We start from the raw sequence: 22659 nt of genomic DNA, 5'->3' as shown, positions 1-22659 counted from the left end.
CGTTTACACGAAATCAAAAGTGCAAAATCAACTCCTATTGTGTGGTTTTGACTTATCCATTTATAAGAGTATACATAATGTCTATGTCAATAAAACGTGGATTACATTGAAAATGCACTCTTTTATCCATTGTCATTAAATAACAACTAACGTAATGTAAAGCAATACAAACACATAGCCTAAAAGATAGCATATCTTGTTCAGGAGTTTTCCCATCATCCAATATTCTTCTGATCAAAAATCTGCTATGCCTTTTATCAGCATGCACTACTTTAGGCTGGTATCGAATGTAAGATATAATAATAATGAAAACATGTTTTGTCCATTTGATGTAGTTTAGGCTACTGATACAGATAGGCCACCAAATAATTTTGGCGGTGGTAGGTTTGAATGGGCTCACTGGCTACCGTGAAATTCCCTTGCATCGATGACTTTTTGCAAATCCAATCAGTTTTTCACTTCATTCAAGTCATCACATATATTTGTTTTGTTGCAATGACGTGGAACCAATGTTGATTCAACCATTTTTTTGCCCAGTGGATTGTTTCATCAACCAAACCTCTCAATTGATCAAGTGTAGGTTACTAGGGATAATATTGTAGCCTACTCTTGAACATTGAAAGTAATAGGTTGACTAGTTGCTTAGTCCAGATGAGTTACAATTACAGCAGCAGTTACTCTTCCTTGGATCGCTCAAAACCACTTATTATTATTTTATCAATCGATAGTAGCCATTGCGTAGCTGATGTGCTGATTGAGCCACTCAAGATGTTGGAGATAGCAATTTCATTCACATGGTCTGTGCCTGTTAATCTTGGTTACGTTCACAGACCATGTGACTTGCATTCCAGCCAGACTGGGGGCAGCCGTCTCAATCCTCAGATTGATGTGTTCGCTGGTAGCGGTGTTATTAATGGGGTGGAGGAGTTATGTCACCTGGAGGAAATATAGGCAACTGCTCGAAATTGAGCATCTGGGGAGCCATAAAGCAAAGCCTGAACCCAATCATCCACACGTATCGGGTACTGCTGCAACCACACATTATTATAGAATGTGAATGTGTATTTTTGAAACATCCAACATCATTGTTCTCTCAAACTGTATATTGTATTTTCTGAATCCCGAATGATCTGATTCCTGGCAGCCTGTTTAGGCTATGTGGTTAAAATAGACTATTATAGGGATACTTTTACAGTACTTGGTTAATAAAACTCCAAACCCCTTTGAATTATGTCAGAGAAGGCATCTCCAGTTTAGAAAAAGCACCTATGCACCAGTGACTCCAAATCGTTGAAATTATTGGAGCTGTCCAAGGTGCTCAATAAAATGTAATACATGTGTCACCTACTGAGTGTTATCCCTTTAAATTGTGATATTTTTTTTGCACGAGATCGCAATGCGCACTTGTCTCTGATTGGCTGGTCTGTCTGACCACGTGCTGTTTTTGTAATTCAGCGGAAACAAGGTTGTAGCTAGCTATCTGCAATTAATGGAACTAAGCATTCTACATATGTAATCAGTAAAGAGGACGCCTGATGGCAAGGATGTAGCTAGCTATCTTACTAGTCAGAGGCAGACTAATTCACGTGCACGTACAGTGTCGACATTAGCAGGGTAATCTCTATCTCAATGTACGGAATGCAAGCCAAGTAGCTAACGTTAGTTAATCAGCATCAATCTAAAACAAAATAACGTTTGAAATCCTGTCTGGTGAAAGATCCATTAGCTAGGTAGGTTGTGATTCTTACTGACAACGAACGGTCATGTTTGCTGGATTGTTTGATTTCAAGATATTGTTTAGCTCGAACAACACGTTTGTGTATTTGCCCTAGCACTACACAGCTGATTCAAATAATCAAAGCTTGATGATGAGTTGGTTATTTAAGTCAGTTGTGTAGTACTAGGGCAAAAAACTAAACGTGCACCCAGTAGAGGCTCCAGGACCGTATTTGGGAAACACTGACATAGACATAACACTTATCGAAGAAAGTAATATTTTTGGGTTGGGGTTGGCAAGGGTGGTCCCTGTAGTGCCTGATACCAGACCCAGTATTGACACTGGGATGTAAACCAAGACACGTTTGAAAAAATGTAACCCTTACATAAACCCTGACCACACCAAATATATAGCTAAATAAGGCATCTCCCAAAACAGTAAACATCCTCTCACAGTAGGCACTTGTGAGTCCTTTTCTTTGACATTTTTCACTTGCAGAGACTGTTGTCTTGGAGACCTCAGACCCCAAATGTCCCCCAGGGCCTGGCTCAATGAGAGGCATGGACAGTGTGGTATTAGACTCTGAATCAGATGAGGAGATATCTGGGTCATCCATGATGTTGTTGGGAGGTAAGTTAGTCACCAAACTCATCTAAATACTGTAAATCAGACCTCCTCACTCTAGGTTTACACAGGGCTGAGGAAATCAGTCCTCTTATCTGCAGCATACCTTCAACACAAGGCATGTACAAGTGATTAGGGGGATCTTATGCCAAACACATTACACACAAAATATTGCAATACTGGTATCGTCCTGGTCCTAGAGTCCACCTGACTGCAGTCCTATACCTCCTTCAGCCTCCATGACACCCCCAAACCAGGGGGTGCATACTCAGTTTACACCTGACGTGTGAGTCATCTGTGTTGAGCTAGAGATTTACTGAAGTAATTTGGCTAAAGTGCCGCGCTCAAGGGCACAAGAGCCCTGTGCCCCACCTGGAGTTTTGACCTTGAGGTTAGCGGTTTATTTCCCTGACCAAGATGATATACTGCCATCTTGCTTGTTCATTTGTTATTTGTCATCTCCAGTACAGAGGGGTAGGCTTGCGTGGGGAGGAGCTCACACTCTAATTGGCCTGTCTGCCTTCGGACTTCACGCGCCAGTGTGTTTTTGTCCAACCAAACAGATGTTTCTGAGGACGAGGGTCCAGAGCCCAGCTGTAAGAGCTGCAGACTAAGTTCCCCGTTCTACAGACTAAGGCTGTAGAATCCCTCTCTACAGTGCCCGTGTTCTCTGTCACTGCAGTTCCACAACACATTCATCAATGCCCTAAATTTTGGCAAATGTGAACCAAAATTGTTTGAAATGTGGGAGCTGCATTTTAATAATTATTTTGACAAAAAATGTGTTCTTTTGGTTTACAACGGTATCTATTTGTCTTATCTTGCATGCACACAAGAGCTTAGAGAACCACTTCTGGAGCATGGCAGACATTTTGAGGAAATCCTATAAGCACTGTGCAAGTTTTCAGAGGAGGGTGAGAGTTTTGTGTTTCATGGTGCATGTGTGTGTGTCTGTTATGTGTGCCTGTTTATACAAAACAAAAACATGTACATTATTTTAGGTAACTAGTTTGCTGTCTTGTAGCCCTATAGTTTCATGTGTTAAAAGAATAGCATCAATTTTATTTATTTGAGAAAAAAGTATTTGAAGCAATAGGTAGCCTAAATTCCCTCCCAGGTCCTGTAGACTGATTATTTTTCCTTCCTTAGAGAGGTCCAGTCAAGAGGACACCCAGGCATCATCATCAGCTAGTTTCCCCCCCTAAACCTCAGCATGCCAGGCAGCCCAAGCAGCCAAACTCCCTGGTCATCCCCCATCACTACCTCACAAGCCTACCAATGGGAGCATAATTAAGACCTTCAATAGGCTGCCCGAAGGAGCAGACAAAAGGAGGAAGGTGATTCCAGATCCAGGCACCAGCTCTGAGGACGAGGCCAGTGATGACTTTGATGTGTCTGCTGAGGGCATGGAGATGGAACTTGGATGCCTCAGGCTCAGATCAGGAGGTTGGAACAGGGTCTAATGTGAAGGGCCAGATCCTCTGGTTTTTCCAGGAGGCATCGCCGGTTGAGCTGTCTCTCATCTCTGGCTGCTCTGTGAAGAAGGCCCAGAGGATTGTCGAGCTGCGCCTATTTAACGAGTGGGAGAATCTGGTGAGTGGCACAAAAAAACCTGTATGAACCCACACACAGTTTTCTTTTCATCGTGATTAATTACTGAATTCCCTATGTTACTATGACCTCTCCAAGTTACAGTTGAAGCCTTACAAGCTAATTGGTCTAAAGTGTGTGTGTACCCTCAGGTGGCTGTTTTCAACGGAGGGAACAGCCTCTCCACTGACCTGATGCAGGGCTGTTGTGTGGTCCTGAGGGAACAGGACGTGGCCTCTTGACCAAGTGTGAGAACATCACCAACAAGATGATGCAGGACGTGACTCAAGCGGTGGAGAGGGACAAGGGCTTCCAGAAACAGCCTGAGATCCTCAACAGCAAGTGGGTTTAGATGCTGGTTTTATACTCATCTCATTGACATACACATTCAGATATTTATGTAGAATGATTTTCATAGACAAACACAATCTAATACATGGAAATAATTGATAATGGCACCGACAGAGAGGGCTGCCTTGCTTTTAGCTCTTGGTAAACTATGCAGTATTTTGTTTTTTTAATGTATTGTTCCTTACATTGTTAGTCCAGAACATTTTTGTGTTATTACATACAGCCAGAAATAACTATTCTTACTTCCATTCCTTTACTTAGATTTGTGTGTATTGGGTATATGTTGTGAAATTGTTAGATATTACTCCACTGTTCAAGCTAGAAACACAAGCATTTCGCTACACCCGCAATAACATCTGCTAAACACGTGTATGTGACCAATAAAATTTGATTTGATTTTATGTACATAGGCAGTTTTGAACGCACACACACATCCTTCTGTTACTTTGACCTCTCCAGGTTCCAGTTGAAGCCTTATCAGCTAATTGGTCAAAATTGTCTGACTCTGCTATACCAGAACAACCTGAGTGGAATCCTTGCTGATGAAATGGCGAGTTGTTATTCCTGACCAGTCTCCAACAGTTTATTTCAGCTCCTCTGAGACTCGGCACACATGGCATGACAACAGATTAAATCCTGTGTTAATGTGATTGGGAAGCGGGGCTCTCTTTTTGTTGTGCCAATCCAGTCTCTGTAAATCAGTGTTTGTAATGAACCACCTCCTGTCTTCTGTTGGCAGGGTTTGGGGGAAGACCATCCAGGCCATCTCTTTCCTGTTTCCTTGTTAAAGCAAGGAAAAACAAAGTTACGTAACATTGTAAAGAATCCACGTTACCATGGAAACAGAGTCAACTGCACAAATGCCCGGCTGTCCCGTCTTCAATCAGCTGTTAGTTAGGTCTTGCTTCTCTGGTGTACTATGGTGAGTGACTCATCTGTTCATTCTGAGTGGTGGGACACATCATACTGTCGCCATCATGGTTAAGGCTTAACATTGATTTGATTATACAGATTTCAACCTGTTGGTTTAAGTCACCAGAAGGGAAATGATTCCCAAATATAGATTCAGTTTAGATTGTCCTATTTATATTGTGTGTGTGTGTATAGGGTCTGTGGAGGATCGCAGGTTCCTTCGATATGATATTCTCAACAAATGGGTCGACTACAACATAATAATTTCCCGTAAGTCCAAAATCGAAGAATGACGGTTATGCAAGAATGACTATACACAGAAGTACACTCGACCTGAAAAGTACAAGACCTGAAAAGGTCTTTGTAAGCTGAACCTGTGACTCATTCATTATTCATGGTAGTCAAGTGGTTGCCATGCCTCACAGACTACTTGTGGGAACCTTGTGTGGCTCCTTGAGCTGCCGTGTGTCTGCTGCCAGCTACGCTCTGACTATCGCCAATGACCGCAGCCTGTCCCGAAAGCTCAGAACGCCGAGCATGAGCTGAAGAACATGAGCTTCGCTGCTCTACTGCCACCTCTTGGCCATCAACATCAGTACATTGCTAGAGGCACCGGGAGAGGGAGGGCTTTCATTGGTCATCTTGGTTGAAACAGCAGAGAGGAAGAGGTGAAGTGATAGGTTTTACTCTGCCCAAAATCTGTCCACGAAAATAAACCCACAAGGTGAGGAATTTTTGTATGGGGGTCAATGAGAGTGTGTCGAAATTGGTCAACAAAACATTGAATTGCTAATTTGCTCCAAGAGGCTTATTTGATTAAATAGAAGTTTCATAATGGCTAGGTTGTTACGAATGCACTGATGAGAGAGAGATATAATATGTTTTGGCATTGAGGGCTTCCACTATTTTAAAATAGTCAACTGAGTGGGGATTCCTATGAGTTGGGAGCAATCAGCCAATGAAGAAGAAGGAAATGTACTATTTTAAAATGGAGATAGCCTCAACTTCTAAAATCTTAACAACTTGGACGTGCTCACATTTCCTGATTTCCTTGTCCCAAATGTTTCATTCCGTCCATCCTCAACCCCAGGACGTGGGTGCTCACAATACACAATGATTCCCCAGTTGATCCTGCCATGCTTTTCTCCGTTGTCATAGGGGGGGAAATGCTGACGTAAGTTAAGATTTTAGAAGTTGTCTAGTGTATGACCAACATTCTGGGCCATGAGTGACAAGAAGCAGCAGCTCTACAACACCTTGATGCAGAAGCTGTAGGGATCCACCAATGGAGAGAGTATGTTAGGGAGAGGAATAATGAGAGAAAGGTATCTTGGTCATTTGAAAAGTGATAATATACTTAAGGGAATACTAAAAAGCCAAACAAGTTTAATTTTAAGATGCACAGATTAACTGATTTAAGACCATAGCATGTGTCCATGTGTCTTCAGAGAGAGAACTGACCAATGGGATGATACTCATCTTCTGCACATTTATCACTCCAGTGTTTAATTGCTATATAAGGTCATTATTTTGCCACTATGGCCTGTTCATTGCCTTACCTCCCTTATCCTACCTCATTTGCACACACACATATAGACTTTTTCTATTGAATTATTGACTGTATGTTTGTTTATTCCATGTGTAACTCTGTGTTGTTTGTGTCACACTGCTTTGCTTTATCTTGGCCAGGTCGCAGTTGTAAATGAGAACTTGTTCTCAACTGGCCTACCTGGTTAAATAAAGGTGAAATAAATAAAAACAGTTGAAAAAGATGGTCAATTATCCACTGCTGCACCGGTAGCATTATACCACTACTAAACTGACTGCTATGAGTGACTCATGCTCAAGGTCAGGCCTGAACACTTACCTGTTTTAAGAGAATTGCAGTTATTGAATGAGTTTGTAACTGCTATTGGCAGTTCTACCTCCACTACCACTAATATGAAAGTTACTGCTGTTTCGTCTACTGCTACCACTACAGCAACTGCTGTTGATGGGGCTTCTGGATGTGATGCTGGAACTGCTGCTCTTGAAGGAAATCGTTCTGCAACTGCAAAGGGGTTTCCATGTCAGTGCTGCTGTTTAAAGCAGCAGTCGGGTACCACCATACACCCGCCGAAGGGCGTTGTGGTATGTCCTGGAGGACAGCTACGGAGCAAGATTAGACCCATTTCGGCTCCTGTAGAATGTAAGTGATGGCTCCAATTGGATAGACAGGACCAAAACAACCGTCTTGACGTCATTGAAAAGGTTGCAACATTTTTTCGAATATTCATTCAAGGAAAGTAGCATGTCAGTAGAGAAAAACAATGTCTTACAAGTGAGACTGTTCAAGTATGAACACCGAGATAAGGGGCAAAAAAATCATTGAGGGCATATTACATATGCACATAACCTAGGCGTGGGAGCCTACATGGGAGCTCTCAATGATGTTCACTCTGATGTTCACTGTAAAATACCAGTGGGGTAGCCTACCGTTTACACGAAATCAAAAGTGCAAAATCAACTCCTATTGTGTGGTTTTGACTTATCCATTTATAAGAGTATACATAATGTCTATGTCAATAAAACGTGGATTACATTGAAAATGCACTCTTTTATCCATTGTCATTAAATAACAACTAACGTAATGTAAAGCAATACAAACACATAGCCTAAAAGATAGCATATCTTGTTCAGGAGTTTTCCCATCATCCAATATTCTTCTGATCAAAAATCTGCTATGCCTTTTATCAGCATGCACTACTTTAGGCTGGTATCGAATGTAAGATATAATAATAATGAAAACATGTTTTGTCCATTTGATGTAGTTTAGGCTACTGATACAGATAGGCCACCAAATAATTTTGGCGGTGGTAGGTTTGAATGGGCTCACTGGCTACCGTGAAATTCCCTTGCATCGATGACTTTTTGCAAATCCAATCAGTTTTTCACTTCATTCAAGTCATCACATATATTTGTTTTGTTGCAATGACGTGGAACCAATGTTGATTCAACCATTTTTTTGCCCAGTGGATTGTTTCATCAACCAAACCTCTCAATTGATCAAGTGTAGGTTAAAATAGACTATTATAGGGATACTTTTACAGTACTTGGTTAATAAAACTCCAAACCCCTTTGAATTATGTCAGAGAACGCATCTCCAGTTTAGAAAAAGCACCTATGCACCAGTGACTCCAAATCGTTGAAATTATTGGAGCTGTCCAAGGTGCTCAATAAAATGTAATACATGTGTCACCTACTGAGTGTTATCCCTTTAAATTGTGATATTTTTTTTGCACGAGATCGCAATGCGCACTTGTCTCTGATTGGCTGGTCTGTCTGACCACGTGCTGTTTTTGTAATTCAGCGGAAACAAGGTTGTAGCTAGCTATCTGCAATTAATGGAACTAAGCATTCTACATATGTAATCAGTAAAGAGGACGCCTGATGGCAAGGATGTAGCTAGCTATCTTACTAGTCAGAGGCAGACTAATTCACGTGCACGTACAGTGTCGACATTAGCAGGGTAATCTCTATCTCAATGTACGGAATGCAAGCCAAGTAGCTAACGTTAGTTAATCAGCATCAATCTAAAACAAAATAACGTTTGAAATCCTGTCTGGTGAAAGATCCATTAGCTAGGTAGGTTGTGATTCTTACTGACAACGAACGGTCATGTTTGCTGGATTGTTTGATTTCAAGATATTGTTTAGCTCGAACAACACGTTTGTGTATTTGCCCTAGCACTACACAGCTGATTCAAATAATCAAAGCTTGATGATGAGTTGGTTATTTAAGTCAGTTGTGTAGTACTAGGGCAAAAAACTAAACGTGCACCCAGTAGAGGCTCCAGGACCGTATTTGGGAAACACTGACATAGACATAACACTTATCGAAGAAAGTAATATTTTTGGGTTGGGGTTGGCAAGGGTGGTCCCTGTAGTGCCTGATACCAGACCCAGTATTGACACTGGGATGTAAACCAAGACACGTTTGAAAAAATGTAACCCTTACATAAACCCTGACCACACCAAATATATAGCTAAATAAGGCATCTCCCAAAACAGTAAACATCCTCTCACAGTAGGCACTTGTGAGTCCTTTTCTTTGACATTTTTCACTTGCAGAGACTGTTGTCTTGGAGACCTCAGACCCCAAATGTCCCCCAGGGCCTGGCTCAATGAGAGGCATGGACAGTGTGGTATTAGACTCTGAATCAGATGAGGAGATATCTGGGTCATCCATGATGTTGTTGGGAGGTAAGTTAGTCACCAAACTCATCTAAATACTGTAAATCAGACCTCCTCACTCTAGGTTTACACAGGGCTGAGGAAATCAGTCCTCTTATCTGCAGCATACCTTCAACACAAGGCATGTACAAGTGATTAGGGGGATCTTATGCCAAACACATTACACACAAAATATTGCAATACTGGTATCGTCCTGGTCCTAGAGTCCACCTGACTGCAGTCCTATACCTCCTTCAGCCTCCATGACACCCCCAAACCAGGGGGTGCATACTCAGTTTACACCTGACGTGTGAGTCATCTGTGTTGAGCTAGAGATTTACTGAAGTAATTTGGCTAAAGTGCCGCGCTCAAGGGCACAAGAGCCCTGTGCCCCACCTGGAGTTTTGACCTTGAGGTTAGCGGTTTATTTCCCTGACCAAGATGATATACTGCCATCTTGCTTGTTCATTTGTTATTTGTCATCTCCAGTACAGAGGGGTAGGCTTGCGTGGGGAGGAGCTCACACTCTAATTGGCCTGTCTGCCTTCGGACTTCACGCGCCAGTGTGTTTTTGTCCAACCAAACAGATGTTTCTGAGGACGAGGGTCCAGAGCCCAGCTGTAAGAGCTGCAGACTAAGTTCCCCGTTCTACAGACTAAGGCTGTAGAATCCCTCTCTACAGTGCCCGTGTTCTCTGTCACTGCAGTTCCACAACACATTCATCAATGCCCTAAATTTTGGCAAATGTGAACCAAAATTGTTTGAAATGTGGGAGCTGCATTTTAATAATTATTTTGACAAAAAATGTGTTCTTTTGGTTTACAACGGTATCTATTTGTCTTATCTTGCATGCACACAAGAGCTTAGAGAACCACTTCTGGAGCATGGCAGACATTTTGAGGAAATCCTATAAGCACTGTGCAAGTTTTCAGAGGAGGGTGAGAGTTTTGTGTTTCATGGTGCATGTGTGTGTGTCTGTTATGTGTGCCTGTTTATACAAAACAAAAACATGTACATTATTTTAGGTAACTAGTTTGCTGTCTTGTAGCCCTATAGTTTCATGTGTTAAAAGAATAGCATCAATTTTATTTATTTGAGAAAAAAGTATTTGAAGCAATAGGTAGCCTAAATTCCCTCCCAGGTCCTGTAGACTGATTATTTTTCCTTCCTTAGAGAGGTCCAGTCAAGAGGACACCCAGGCATCATCATCAGCTAGTTTTCCCCCCTAAACCTCAGCATGCCAGGCAGCCCAAGCAGCCAAACTCCCTGGTCATCCCCCATCACTACCTCACAAGCCCTTCAATAGGCTGCCCGAAGGAGCAGACAAAAGGAGGAAGGTGATTCCAGATCCAGGCACCAGCTCTGAGGACGAGGCCAGTGATGACTTTGATGTGTCTGCTGAGGGCATGGAGATGGAACTTGGATGCCTCAGGCTCAGATCAGGAGGTTGGAACAGGGTCTAATGTGAAGGGCCAGATCCTCTGGTTTTTCCAGGAGGCATCGCCGGTTGAGCTGTCTCTCATCTCTGGCTGCTCTGTGAAGAAGGCCCAGAGGATTGTCGAGCTGCGCCTATTTAACGAGTGGGAGAATCTGGTGAGTGGCACAAAAAAACCTGTATGAACCCACACACAGTTTTCTTTTCATCGTGATTAATTACTGAATTCCCTATGTTACTATGACCTCTCCAAGTTACAGTTGAAGCCTTACAAGCTAATTGGTCTAAAGTGTGTGTGTACCCTCAGGTGGCTGTTTTCAACGGAGGGAACAGCCTCTCCACTGACCTGATGCAGGGCTGTTGTGTGGTCCTGAGGGAACAGGACGTGGCCTCTTGACCAAGTGTGAGAACATCACCAACAAGATGATGCAGGACGTGACTCAAGCGGTGGAGAGGGACAAGGGCTTCCAGAAACAGCCTGAGATCCTCAACAGCAAGTGGGTTTAGATGCTGGTTTTATACTCATCTCATTGACATACACATTCAGATATTTATGTAGAATGATTTTCATAGACAAACACAATCTAATACATGGAAATAATTGATAATGGCACCGACAGAGAGGGCTGCCTTGCTTTTAGCTCTTGGTAAACTATGCAGTATTTTGTTTTTTTAATGTATTGTTCCTTACATTGTTAGTCCAGAACATTTTTGTGTTATTACATACAGCCGGAAATAACTATTCTTACTTCCATTCCTTTACTTAGATTTGTGTGTATTGGGTATATGTTGTGAAATTGTTAGATATTACTCCACTGTTCAAGCTAGAAACACAAGCATTTCGCTACACCCGCAATAACATCTGCTAAACACGTGTATGTGACCAATAAAATTTGATTTGATTTTATGTACATAGGCAGTTTTGAACGCACACACACATCCTTCTGTTACTTTGACCTCTCCAGGTTCCAGTTGAAGCCTTATCAGCTAATTGGTCAAAATTGTCTGACTCTGCTATACCAGAACAACCTGAGTGGAATCCTTGCTGATGAAATGGCGAGTTGTTATTCCTGACCAGTCTCCAACAGTTTATTTCAGCTCCTCTGAGACTCGGCACACATGGCATGACAACAGATTAAATCCTGTGTTAATGTGATTGGGAAGCGGGGCTCTCTTTTTGTTGTGCCAATCCAGTCTCTGTAAATCAGTGTTTGTAATGAACCACCTCCTGTCTTCTGTTGGCAGGGTTTGGGGGAAGACCATCCAGGCCATCTCTTTCCTGTTTCCTTGTTAAAGCAAGGAAAAACAAAGTTACGTAACATTGTAAAGAATCCACGTTACCATGGAAACAGAGTCAACTGCACAAATGCCCGGCTGTCCCGTCTTCAATCAGCTGTTAGTTAGGTCTTGCTTCTCTGGTGTACTATGGTGAGTGACTCATCTGTTCATTCTGAGTGGTGGGACACATCATACTGTCGCCATCATGGTTAAGGCTTAACATTGATTTGATTATACAGATTTCAACCTGTTGGTTTAAGTCACCAGAAGGGAAATGATTCCCAAATATAGATTCAGTTTAGATTGTCCTATTTATATTGTGTGTGTGTGTGTGTATAGGGTCTGTGGAGGATCGCAGGTTCCTTCGATATGATATTCTCAACAAATGGGTCGACTACAACATAATAATTTCCCGTAAGTCCAAAATCGAAGAATGACGGTTATGCAAGAATGACTATACACAGAAGTACACTCGAGTCTATTATACTACAGGTTCACATCCTACTGTGTTAGCTAACTGCTGGGTGTCTTCTGAGCGAGACACTTAGCCTAAGTGCCTCTAGAAATATCCAGGGGAATTAGTGGAGATCTTGTAAAACCATCAGCCGTGTAAGTCACCCCAGCCAGGTTTCTGCTAACACTCCAATAATGATAATATATTCAGCGTTTGACTGAACCTGAAAAGGTCTTTGTAAGCTGAACCTGTGACTCATTCATTATTCATGGTAGTCAAGTGGTTGCCATGCCTCACAGACTACTTGTGGGAACCTTGTGTGGCTCCTTGAGCTGCCGTGTGTCTGCTGCCAGCTACGCTCTGACTATCGCCAATGACCGCAGCCTGTCCCGAAAGCTCAGAACGCCGAGCATGAGCTGAAGAACATGAGCTTCGCTGCTCTACTGCCACCTCTTGGCCATCAACATCAGTACATTGCTAGAGGCACCGGGAGAGGGAGGGCTTTCATTGGTCATCTTGGTTGAAACAGCAGAGAGGAAGAGGTGAAGTGATAGGTTTTACTCTGCCCAAAATCTGTCCACGAAAATAAACCCACAAGGTGAGGAATTTTTGTATGGGGGTCAATGAGAGTGTGTCGAAATTGGTCAACAAAACATTGAATTGCTAATTTGCTCCAAGAGGCTTATTTGATTGAATAGAAGTTTCATAATGGCTAGGTTGTTACGAATGCACTGATGAGAGAGAGATATAATATGTTTTGGCATTGAGGGCTTCCACTATTTTAAAATAGTCAACTGAGTGGGGATTCCTATGAGTTGGGAGCAATCAGCCAATGAAGAAGAAGGAAATGTACTATTTTAAAATGGAGATAGCCTCAACTTCTAAAATCTTAACAACTTGGACGTGCTCACATTTCCTGATTTCCTTGTCCCAAATGTTTCATTCCGTCCATCCTCAACCCCAGGACGTGGGTGCTCACAATACACAATGATTCCCCAGTTGATCCTGCCATGCTTTTCTCCGTTGTCATAGGGGGGGAAATGCTGACGTAAGTTAAGATTTTAGAAGTTGTCTAGTGTATGACCAACATTCTGGGCCATGAGTGACAAGAAGCAGCAGCTCTACAACACCTTGATGCAGAAGCTGTAGGGATCCACCAATGGAGAGAGTATGTTAGGGAGAGGAATAATGAGAGAAAGGTATCTTGGTCATTTGAAAAGTGATAATATACTTAAGGGAATACTAAAAAGCCAAACAAGTTTAATTTTAAGATGCACAGATTAACTGATTTAAGACCATAGCATGTGTCCATGTGTCTTCAGAGAGAGAACTGACCAATGGGATGATACTCATCTTCTGCACATTTATCACTCCAGTGTTTAATTGCTATATAAGGTCATTATTTTGCCACTATGGCCTGTTCATTGCCTTACCTCCCTTATCCTACCTCATTTGCACACACACATATAGACTTTTTCTATTGAATTATTGACTGTATGTTTGTTTATTCCATGTGTAACTCTGTGTTGTTTGTGTCACACTGCTTTGCTTTATCTTGGCCAGGTCGCAGTTGTAAATGAGAACTTGTTCTCAACTGGCCTACCTGGTTAAATAAAGGTGAAATAAATAAAAACAGTTGAAAAAGATGGTCAATTATCCACTGCTGCACCGGTAGCATTATACCACTACTAAACTGACTGCTATGAGTGACTCATGCTCAAGGTCAGGCCTGAACACTTACCTGTTTTAAGAGAATTGCAGTTATTGAATGAGTTTGTAACTGCTATTGGCAGTTCTACCTCCACTACCACTAATATGAAAGTTACTGCTGTTTCGTCTACTGCTACCACTACAGCAACTGCTGTTGATGGGGCTTCTGGATGTGATGCTGGAACTGCTGCTCTTGAAGGAAATCGTTCTGCAACTGCAAAGGGGTTTCCATGTCAGTGCTGCTGTTTAAAGCAGCAGTCGGGTACCACCATACACCCGCCGAAGGGCGTTGTGGTATGTCCTGGAGGACAGCTACGGAGCAAGATTAGACCCATTTCGGCTCCTGTAGAATGTAAGTGATGGCTCCAATTGGATAGACAGGACCAAAACAACCGTCTTGACGTCATTGAAAAGGTTGCAACATTTTTTCGAATATTCATTCAAGGAAAGTAGCATGTCAGTAGAGAAAAACAATGTCTTACAAGTGAGACTGTTCAAGTATGAACACCGAGATAAGGGGCAAAAAAATCATTGAGGGCATATTACATATGCACATAACCTAGGCGTGGGAGCCTACATGGGAGCTCTCAATGATGTTCACTCTGATGTTCACTGTAAAATACCAGTGGGGTAGCCTACCGTTTACACGAAATCAAAAGTGCAAAATCAACTCCTATTGTGTGGTTTTGACTTATCCATTTATAAGAGTATACATAATGTCTATGTCAATAAAACGTGGATTACATTGAAAATGCACTCTTTTATCCATTGTCATTAAATAACAACTAACGTAATGTAAAGCAATACAAACACATAGCCTAAAAGATAGCATATCTTGTTCAGGAGTTTTCCCATCATCCAATATTCTTCTGATCAAAAATCTGCTATGCCTTTTATCAGCATGCACTACTTTAGGCTGGTATCGAATGTAAGATATAATAATAATGAAAACATGTTTTGTCCATTTGATGTAGTTTAGGCTACTGATACAGATAGGCCACCAAATAATTTTGGCGGTGGTAGGTTTGAATGGGCTCACTGGCTACCGTGAAATTCCCTTGCATCGATGACTTTTTGCAAATCCAATCAGTTTTTCACTTCATTCAAGTCATCACATATATTTGTTTTGTTGCAATGACGTGGAACCAATGTTGATTCAACCATTTTTTTGCCCAGTGGATTGTTTCATCAACCAAACCTCTCAATTGATCAAGTGTAGGTTAAAATAGACTATTATAGGGATACTTTTACAGTACTTGGTTAATAAAACTCCAAACCCCTTTGAATTATGTCAGAGAACGCATCTCCAGTTTAGAAAAAGCACCTATGCACCAGTGACTCCAAATCGTTGAAATTATTGGAGCTGTCCAAGGTGCTCAATAAAATGTAATACATGTGTCACCTACTGAGTGTTATCCCTTTAAATTGTGATATTTTTTTTGCACGAGATCGCAATGCGCACTTGTCTCTGATTGGCTGGTCTGTCTGACCACGTGCTGTTTTTGTAATTCAGCGGAAACAAGGTTGTAGCTAGCTATCTGCAATTAATGGAACTAAGCATTCTACATATGTAATCAGTAAAGAGGACGCCTGATGGCAAGGATGTAGCTAGCTATCTTACTAGTCAGAGGCAGACTAATTCACGTGCACGTACAGTGTCGACATTAGCAGGGTAATCTCTATCTCAATGTACGGAATGCAAGCCAAGTAGCTAACGTTAGTTAATCAGCATCAATCTAAAACAAAATAACGTTTGAAATCCTGTCTGGTGAAAGATCCATTAGCTAGGTAGGTTGTGATTCTTACTGACAACGAACGGTCATGTTTGCTGGATTGTTTGATTTCAAGATATTGTTTAGCTCGAACAACACGTTTGTGTATTTGCCCTAGCACTACACAGCTGATTCAAATAATCAAAGCTTGATGATGAGTTGGTTATTTAAGTCAGTTGTGTAGTACTAGGGCAAAAAACTAAACGTGCACCCAGTAGAGGCTCCAGGACCGTATTTGGGAAACACTGACATAGACATAACACTTATCGAAGAAAGTAATATTTTTGGGTTGGGGTTGGCAAGGGTGGTCCCTGTAGTGCCTGATACCAGACCCAGTATTGACACTGGGATGTAAACCAAGACACGTTTGAAAAAATGTAACCCTTACATAAACCCTGACCACACCAAATATATAGCTAAATAAGGCATCTCCCAAAACAGTAAACATCCTCTCACAGTAGGCACTTGTGAGTCCTTTTCTTTGACATTTTTCACTTGCAGAGACTGTTGTCTTGGAGACCTCAGACCCCAAATGTCCCCCAGGGCCTGGCTCAATGAGAGGCATGGACAGTGTGGTATTAGACTCTGAATCAGATGAGGAGATATCTGGGTCATCCATGATGTTGTTGGGAGGTAAGTTAGTCACCAAACTCATCTAAATACTGTAAATCAGACCTCCTCACTCTAGGTTTACACAGGGCTGAGGAAATCAGTCCTCTTATCTGCAGCATACCTTCAACACAAGGCATGTACAAGTGATTAGGGGGATCTTATGCCAAACACATTACACACAAAATATTGCAATACTGGTATCGTCCTGGTCCTAGAGTCCACCTGACTGCAGTCCTATACCTCCTTCAGCCTCCATGACACCCCCAAACCAGGGGGTGCATACTCAGTTTACACCTGACGTGTGAGTCATCTGTGTTGAGCTAGAGATTTACTGAAGTAATTTGGCTAAAGTGCCGCGCTCAAGGGCACAAGAGCCCTGTGCCCCACCTGGAGTTTTGACCTTGAGGTTAGCGGTTTATTTCCCTGACCAAGATGATATACTGCCATCTTGCTTGTTCATTTGTTATTTGTCATCTCCAGTACAGAGGGGTAGGCTTGCGTGGGGAGGAGCTCACACTCTAATTGGCCTGTCTGCCTTCGGACTTCACGCGCCAGTGTGTTTTTGTCCAACCAAACAGATGTTTCTGAGGACGAGGGTCCAGAGCCCAGCTGTAAGAGCTGCAGACTAAGTTCCCCGTTCTACAGACTAAGGCTGTAGAATCCCTCTCTACAGTGCCCGTGTTCTCTGTCACTGCAGTTCCACAACACATTCATCAATGCCCTAAATTTTGGCAAATGTGAACCAAAATTGTTTGAAATGTGGGAGCTGCATTTTAATAATTATTTTGACAAAAAATGTGTTCTTTTGGTTTACAACGGTATCTATTTGTCTTATCTTGCATGCACACAAGAGCTTAGAGAACCACTTCTGGAGCATGGCAGACATTTTGAGGAAATCCTATAAGCACTGTGCAAGTTTTCAGAGGAGGGTGAGAGTTTTGTGTTTCATGGTGCATGTGTGTGTGTCTGTTATGTGTGCCTGTTTATACAAAACAAAAACATGTACATTATTTTAGGTAACTAGTTTGCTGTCTTGTAGCCCTATAGTTTCATGTGTTAAAAGAATAGCATCAATTTTATTTATTTGAGAAAAAAGTATTTGAAGCAATAGGTAGCCTAAATTCCCTCCCAGGTCCTGTAGACTGATTATTTTTCCTTCCTTAGAGAGGTCCAGTCAAGAGGACACCCAGGCATCATCATCAGCTAGTTTTCCCCCCTAAACCTCAGCATGCCAGGCAGCCCAAGCAGCCAAACTCCCTGGTCATCCCCCATCACTACCTCACAAGCCCTTCAATAGGCTGCCCGAAGGAGCAGACAAAAGGAGGAAGGTGATTCCAGATCCAGGCACCAGCTCTGAGGACGAGGCCAGTGATGACTTTGATGTGTCTGCTGAGGGCATGGAGATGGAACTTGGATGCCTCAGGCTCAGATCAGGAGGTTGGAACAGGGTCTAATGTGAAGGGCCAGATCCTCTGGTTTTTCCAGGAGGCATCGCCGGTTGAGCTGTCTCTCATCTCTGGCTGCTCTGTGAAGAAGGCCCAGAGGATTGTCGAGCTGCGCCTATTTAACGAGTGGGAGAATCTGGTGAGTGGCACAAAAAAACCTGTATGAACCCACACACAGTTTTCTTTTCATCGTGATTAATTACTGAATTCCCTATGTTACTATGACCTCTCCAAGTTACAGTTGAAGCCTTACAAGCTAATTGGTCTAAAGTGTGTGTGTACCCTCAGGTGGCTGTTTTCAACGGAGGGAACAGCCTCTCCACTGACCTGATGCAGGGCTGTTGTGTGGTCCTGAGGGAACAGGACGTGGCCTCTTGACCAAGTGTGAGAACATCACCAACAAGATGATGCAGGACGTGACTCAAGCGGTGGAGAGGGACAAGGGCTTCCAGAAACAGCCTGAGATCCTCAACAGCAAGTGGGTTTAGATGCTGGTTTTATACTCATCTCATTGACATACACATTCAGATATTTATGTAGAATGATTTTCATAGACAAACACAATCTAATACATGGAAATAATTGATAATGGCACCGACAGAGAGGGCTGCCTTGCTTTTAGCTCTTGGTAAACTATGCAGTATTTTGTTTTTTTAATGTATTGTTCCTTACATTGTTAGTCCAGAACATTTTTGTGTTATTACATACAGCCGGAAATAACTATTCTTACTTCCATTCCTTTACTTAGATTTGTGTGTATTGGGTATATGTTGTGAAATTGTTAGATATTACTCCACTGTTCAAGCTAGAAACACAAGCATTTCGCTACACCCGCAATAACATCTGCTAAACACGTGTATGTGACCAATAAAATTTGATTTGATTTTATGTACATAGGCAGTTTTGAACGCACACACACATCCTTCTGTTACTTTGACCTCTCCAGGTTCCAGTTGAAGCCTTATCAGCTAATTGGTCAAAATTGTCTGACTCTGCTATACCAGAACAACCTGAGTGGAATCCTTGCTGATGAAATGGCGAGTTGTTATTCCTGACCAGTCTCCAACAGTTTATTTCAGCTCCTCTGAGACTCGGCACACATGGCATGACAACAGATTAAATCCTGTGTTAATGTGATTGGGAAGCGGGGCTCTCTTTTTGTTGTGCCAATCCAGTCTCTGTAAATCAGTGTTTGTAATGAACCACCTCCTGTCTTCTGTTGGCAGGGTTTGGGGGAAGACCATCCAGGCCATCTCTTTCCTGTTTCCTTGTTAAAGCAAGGAAAAACAAAGTTACGTAACATTGTAAAGAATCCACGTTACCATGGAAACAGAGTCAACTGCACAAATGCCCGGCTGTCCCGTCTTCAATCAGCTGTTAGTTAGGTCTTGCTTCTCTGGTGTACTATGGTGAGTGACTCATCTGTTCATTCTGAGTGGTGGGACACATCATACTGTCGCCATCATGGTTAAGGCTTAACATTGATTTGATTATACAGATTTCAACCTGTTGGTTTAAGTCACCAGAAGGGAAATGATTCCCAAATATAGATTCAGTTTAGATTGTCCTATTTATATTGTGTGTGTGTGTGTGTATAGGGTCTGTGGAGGATCGCAGGTTCCTTCGATATGATATTCTCAACAAATGGGTCGACTACAACATAATAATTTCCCGTAAGTCCAAAATCGAAGAATGACGGTTATGCAAGAATGACTATACACAGAAGTACACTCGAGTCTATTATACTACAGGTTCACATCCTACTGTGTTAGCTAACTGCTGGGTGTCTTCTGAGCGAGACACTTAGCCTAAGTGCCTCTAGAAATATCCAGGGGAATTAGTGGAGATCTTGTAAAACCATCAGCCGTGTAAGTCACCCCAGCCAGGTTTCTGCTAACACTCCAATAATGATAATATATTCAGCGTTTGACTGAACCTGAAAAGGTCTTTGTAAGCTGAACCTGTGACTCATTCATTATTCATGGTAGTCAAGTGGTTGCCATGCCTCACAGACTACTTGTGGGAACCTTGTGTGGCTCCTTGAGCTGCCGTGTGTCTGCTGCCAGCTACGCTCTGACTATCGCCAATGACCGCAGCCTGTCCCGAAAGCTCAGAACGCCGAGCATGAGCTGAAGAACATGAGCTTCGCTGCTCTACTGCCACCTCTTGGCCATCAACATCAGTACATTGCTAGAGGCACCGGGAGAGGGAGGGCTTTCATTGGTCATCTTGGTTGAAACAGCAGAGAGGAAGAGGTGAAGTGATAGGTTTTACTCTGCCCAAAATCTGTCCACGAAAATAAACCCACAAGGTGAGGAATTTTTGTATGGGGGTCAATGAGAGTGTGTCGAAATTGGTCAACAAAACATTGAATTGCTAATTTGCTCCAAGAGGCTTATTTGATTGAATAGAAGTTTCATAATGGCTAGGTTGTTACGAATGCACTGATGAGAGAGAGATATAATATGTTTTGGCATTGAGGGCTTCCACTATTTTAAAATAGTCAACTGAGTGGGGATTCCTATGAGTTGGGAGCAATCAGCCAATGAAGAAGAAGGAAATGTACTATTTTAAAATGGAGATAGCCTCAACTTCTAAAATCTTAACAACTTGGACGTGCTCACATTTCCTGATTTCCTTGTCCCAAATGTTTCATTCCGTCCATCCTCAACCCCAGGACGTGGGTGCTCACAATACACAATGATTCCCCAGTTGATCCTGCCATGCTTTTCTCCGTTGTCATAGGGGGGGAAATGCTGACGTAAGTTAAGATTTTAGAAGTTGTCTAGTGTATGACCAACATTCTGGGCCATGAGTGACAAGAAGCAGCAGCTCTACAACACCTTGATGCAGAAGCTGTAGGGATCCACCAATGGAGAGAGTATGTTAGGGAGAGGAATAATGAGAGAAAGGTATCTTGGTCATTTGAAAAGTGATAATATACTTAAGGGAATACTAAAAAGCCAAACAAGTTTAATTTTAAGATGCACAGATTAACTGATTTAAGACCATAGCATGTGTCCATGTGTCTTCAGAGAGAGAACTGACCAATGGGATGATACTCATCTTCTGCACATTTATCACTCCAGTGTTTAATTGCTATATAAGGTCATTATTTTGCCACTATGGCCTGTTCATTGCCTTACCTCCCTTATCCTACCTCATTTGCACACACACATATAGACTTTTTCTATTGAATTATTGACTGTATGTTTGTTTATTCCATGTGTAACTCTGTGTTGTTTGTGTCACACTGCTTTGCTTTATCTTGGCCAGGTCGCAGTTGTAAATGAGAACTTGTTCTCAACTGGCCTACCTGGTTAAATAAAGGTGAAATAAATAAAAACAGTTGAAAAAGATGGTCAATTATCCACTGCTGCACCGGTAGCATTATACCACTACTAAACTGACTGCTATGAGTGACTCATGCTCAAGGTCAGGCCTGAACACTTACCTGTTTTAAGAGAATTGCAGTTATTGAATGAGTTTGTAACTGCTATTGGCAGTTCTACCTCCACTACCACTAATATGAAAGTTACTGCTGTTTCGTCTACTGCTACCACTACAGCAACTGCTGTTGATGGGGCTTCTGGAAGCTAAGGGTATTACAGTGTGTTTTGGTCAGTCTGTAATTGCTTTGACTCTTGACCCGACCCACCGTGACCGCAGACCCAGTGCTGACCAAGGAGGATATGGACGTCATGACAGATTTTGAGCTGCACCGGCTCTGTCTGCAGTACCCGTCCGTACAAGACTATCAGCTGAACACAGACATGCTCCTGGACTCAGGAAAACTCAGCCTGCTCACACAGCTTCTGACCTCTCTCAAAAACAAGGTGTGAAATTGGAGTGGAAGTTGAACAAATGGAGACAGCTTCTTTATTATGCGCTAGTATGCCTCACCTGTAATGAACCAGCTATAGCCTTCTCCATCGCCCTCCCTGGGGGTTTCTTCTCCCCCCCATAAAACCAGTCACTCTTTTATTCCCCGTTCCTCTACCTTTGTCAGACACTCCATCTCTTCCCTGCTCTCAATCACAATCACTCTTTCCTTGGCTTTTCCTCTTCTAACATGCAGTCAACCACATTTCTCTCTGATCCCTCCAGTCCAGTAGTCATTAATCACAGTGACTGTGTTCCTCTGTCAGGGGGATAGAGTGCTGCTTTTCAGCCAGTTCACCATGATGCTGGACATTCTAAGAGATGTTCCTGAAGCACGTGAAGCATCGCTACATTCGATTGGATGGGTCAACACCCATGTCTGACAGGTAGGAATTGTCTGATGAATCAGGGCGTTGTACTCTGTCCCTACATCTCGCAAGGCAAATCATTTTTTACCAGACTTACCTTACTATGCTTTTCATTGAGTGCCAATAGCAGAGGCTGTACATGTTTAGAAACAATCTATCAAATGAGTTATGTTTCATTGAGCTGTTAACCTTCCCCCTAATAGGATATGAAAGGCTTTTGCCTTTTAGGAATTGATTGATACGTAGTTTGGACTGAAAATGGTCACAGGCAGGGACTTTGGACATTAATCTGGACATT

The 22659-nt window shown here is 42.3% G+C and overlaps 1 long non-coding RNA gene across 3 annotated transcripts; it reads left to right on the top strand.

The window, feature by feature from the left end:
- The first annotated feature begins 835 nt into the window (after nucleotides 1-835).
- Nucleotides 836-22179, top strand: LOC110523683. 3 transcript variants are annotated; one of them, XR_005051724.1, is made up of 16 exons: nucleotides 836-1730; nucleotides 2216-2347; nucleotides 3178-3255; nucleotides 3491-3934; nucleotides 4084-4273; nucleotides 5022-8818; nucleotides 9304-9435; nucleotides 10266-10343; nucleotides 10579-10998; nucleotides 11148-11337; nucleotides 12086-16070; nucleotides 16556-16687; nucleotides 17518-17595; nucleotides 17831-18250; nucleotides 18400-18589; nucleotides 19338-22178. It is a non-coding gene; the product is annotated as an uncharacterized LOC110523683 (long non-coding RNA). The 3 variants fall into 3 exon arrangements; XR_005051726.1 differs by lacking the exon at nucleotides 10266-10343 and having other exon boundaries at nucleotides 19338-22179; XR_005051725.1 differs by lacking the exon at nucleotides 17518-17595 and having other exon boundaries at nucleotides 19338-22179.
- The last annotated feature ends 480 nt before the right edge of the window (nucleotides 22180-22659 follow it).

The sequence above is a fragment of the Oncorhynchus mykiss genome, chromosome 5 (genome assembly GCF_013265735.2).
Source record: "Oncorhynchus mykiss isolate Arlee chromosome 5, USDA_OmykA_1.1, whole genome shotgun sequence".
Classification (NCBI taxonomy): Eukaryota; Metazoa; Chordata; class Actinopteri; order Salmoniformes; family Salmonidae; genus Oncorhynchus; species Oncorhynchus mykiss.
The sequence above is the reverse complement of the archived record's forward strand: the minus strand, read 5'-3'. Positions and strand labels throughout refer to the sequence as shown.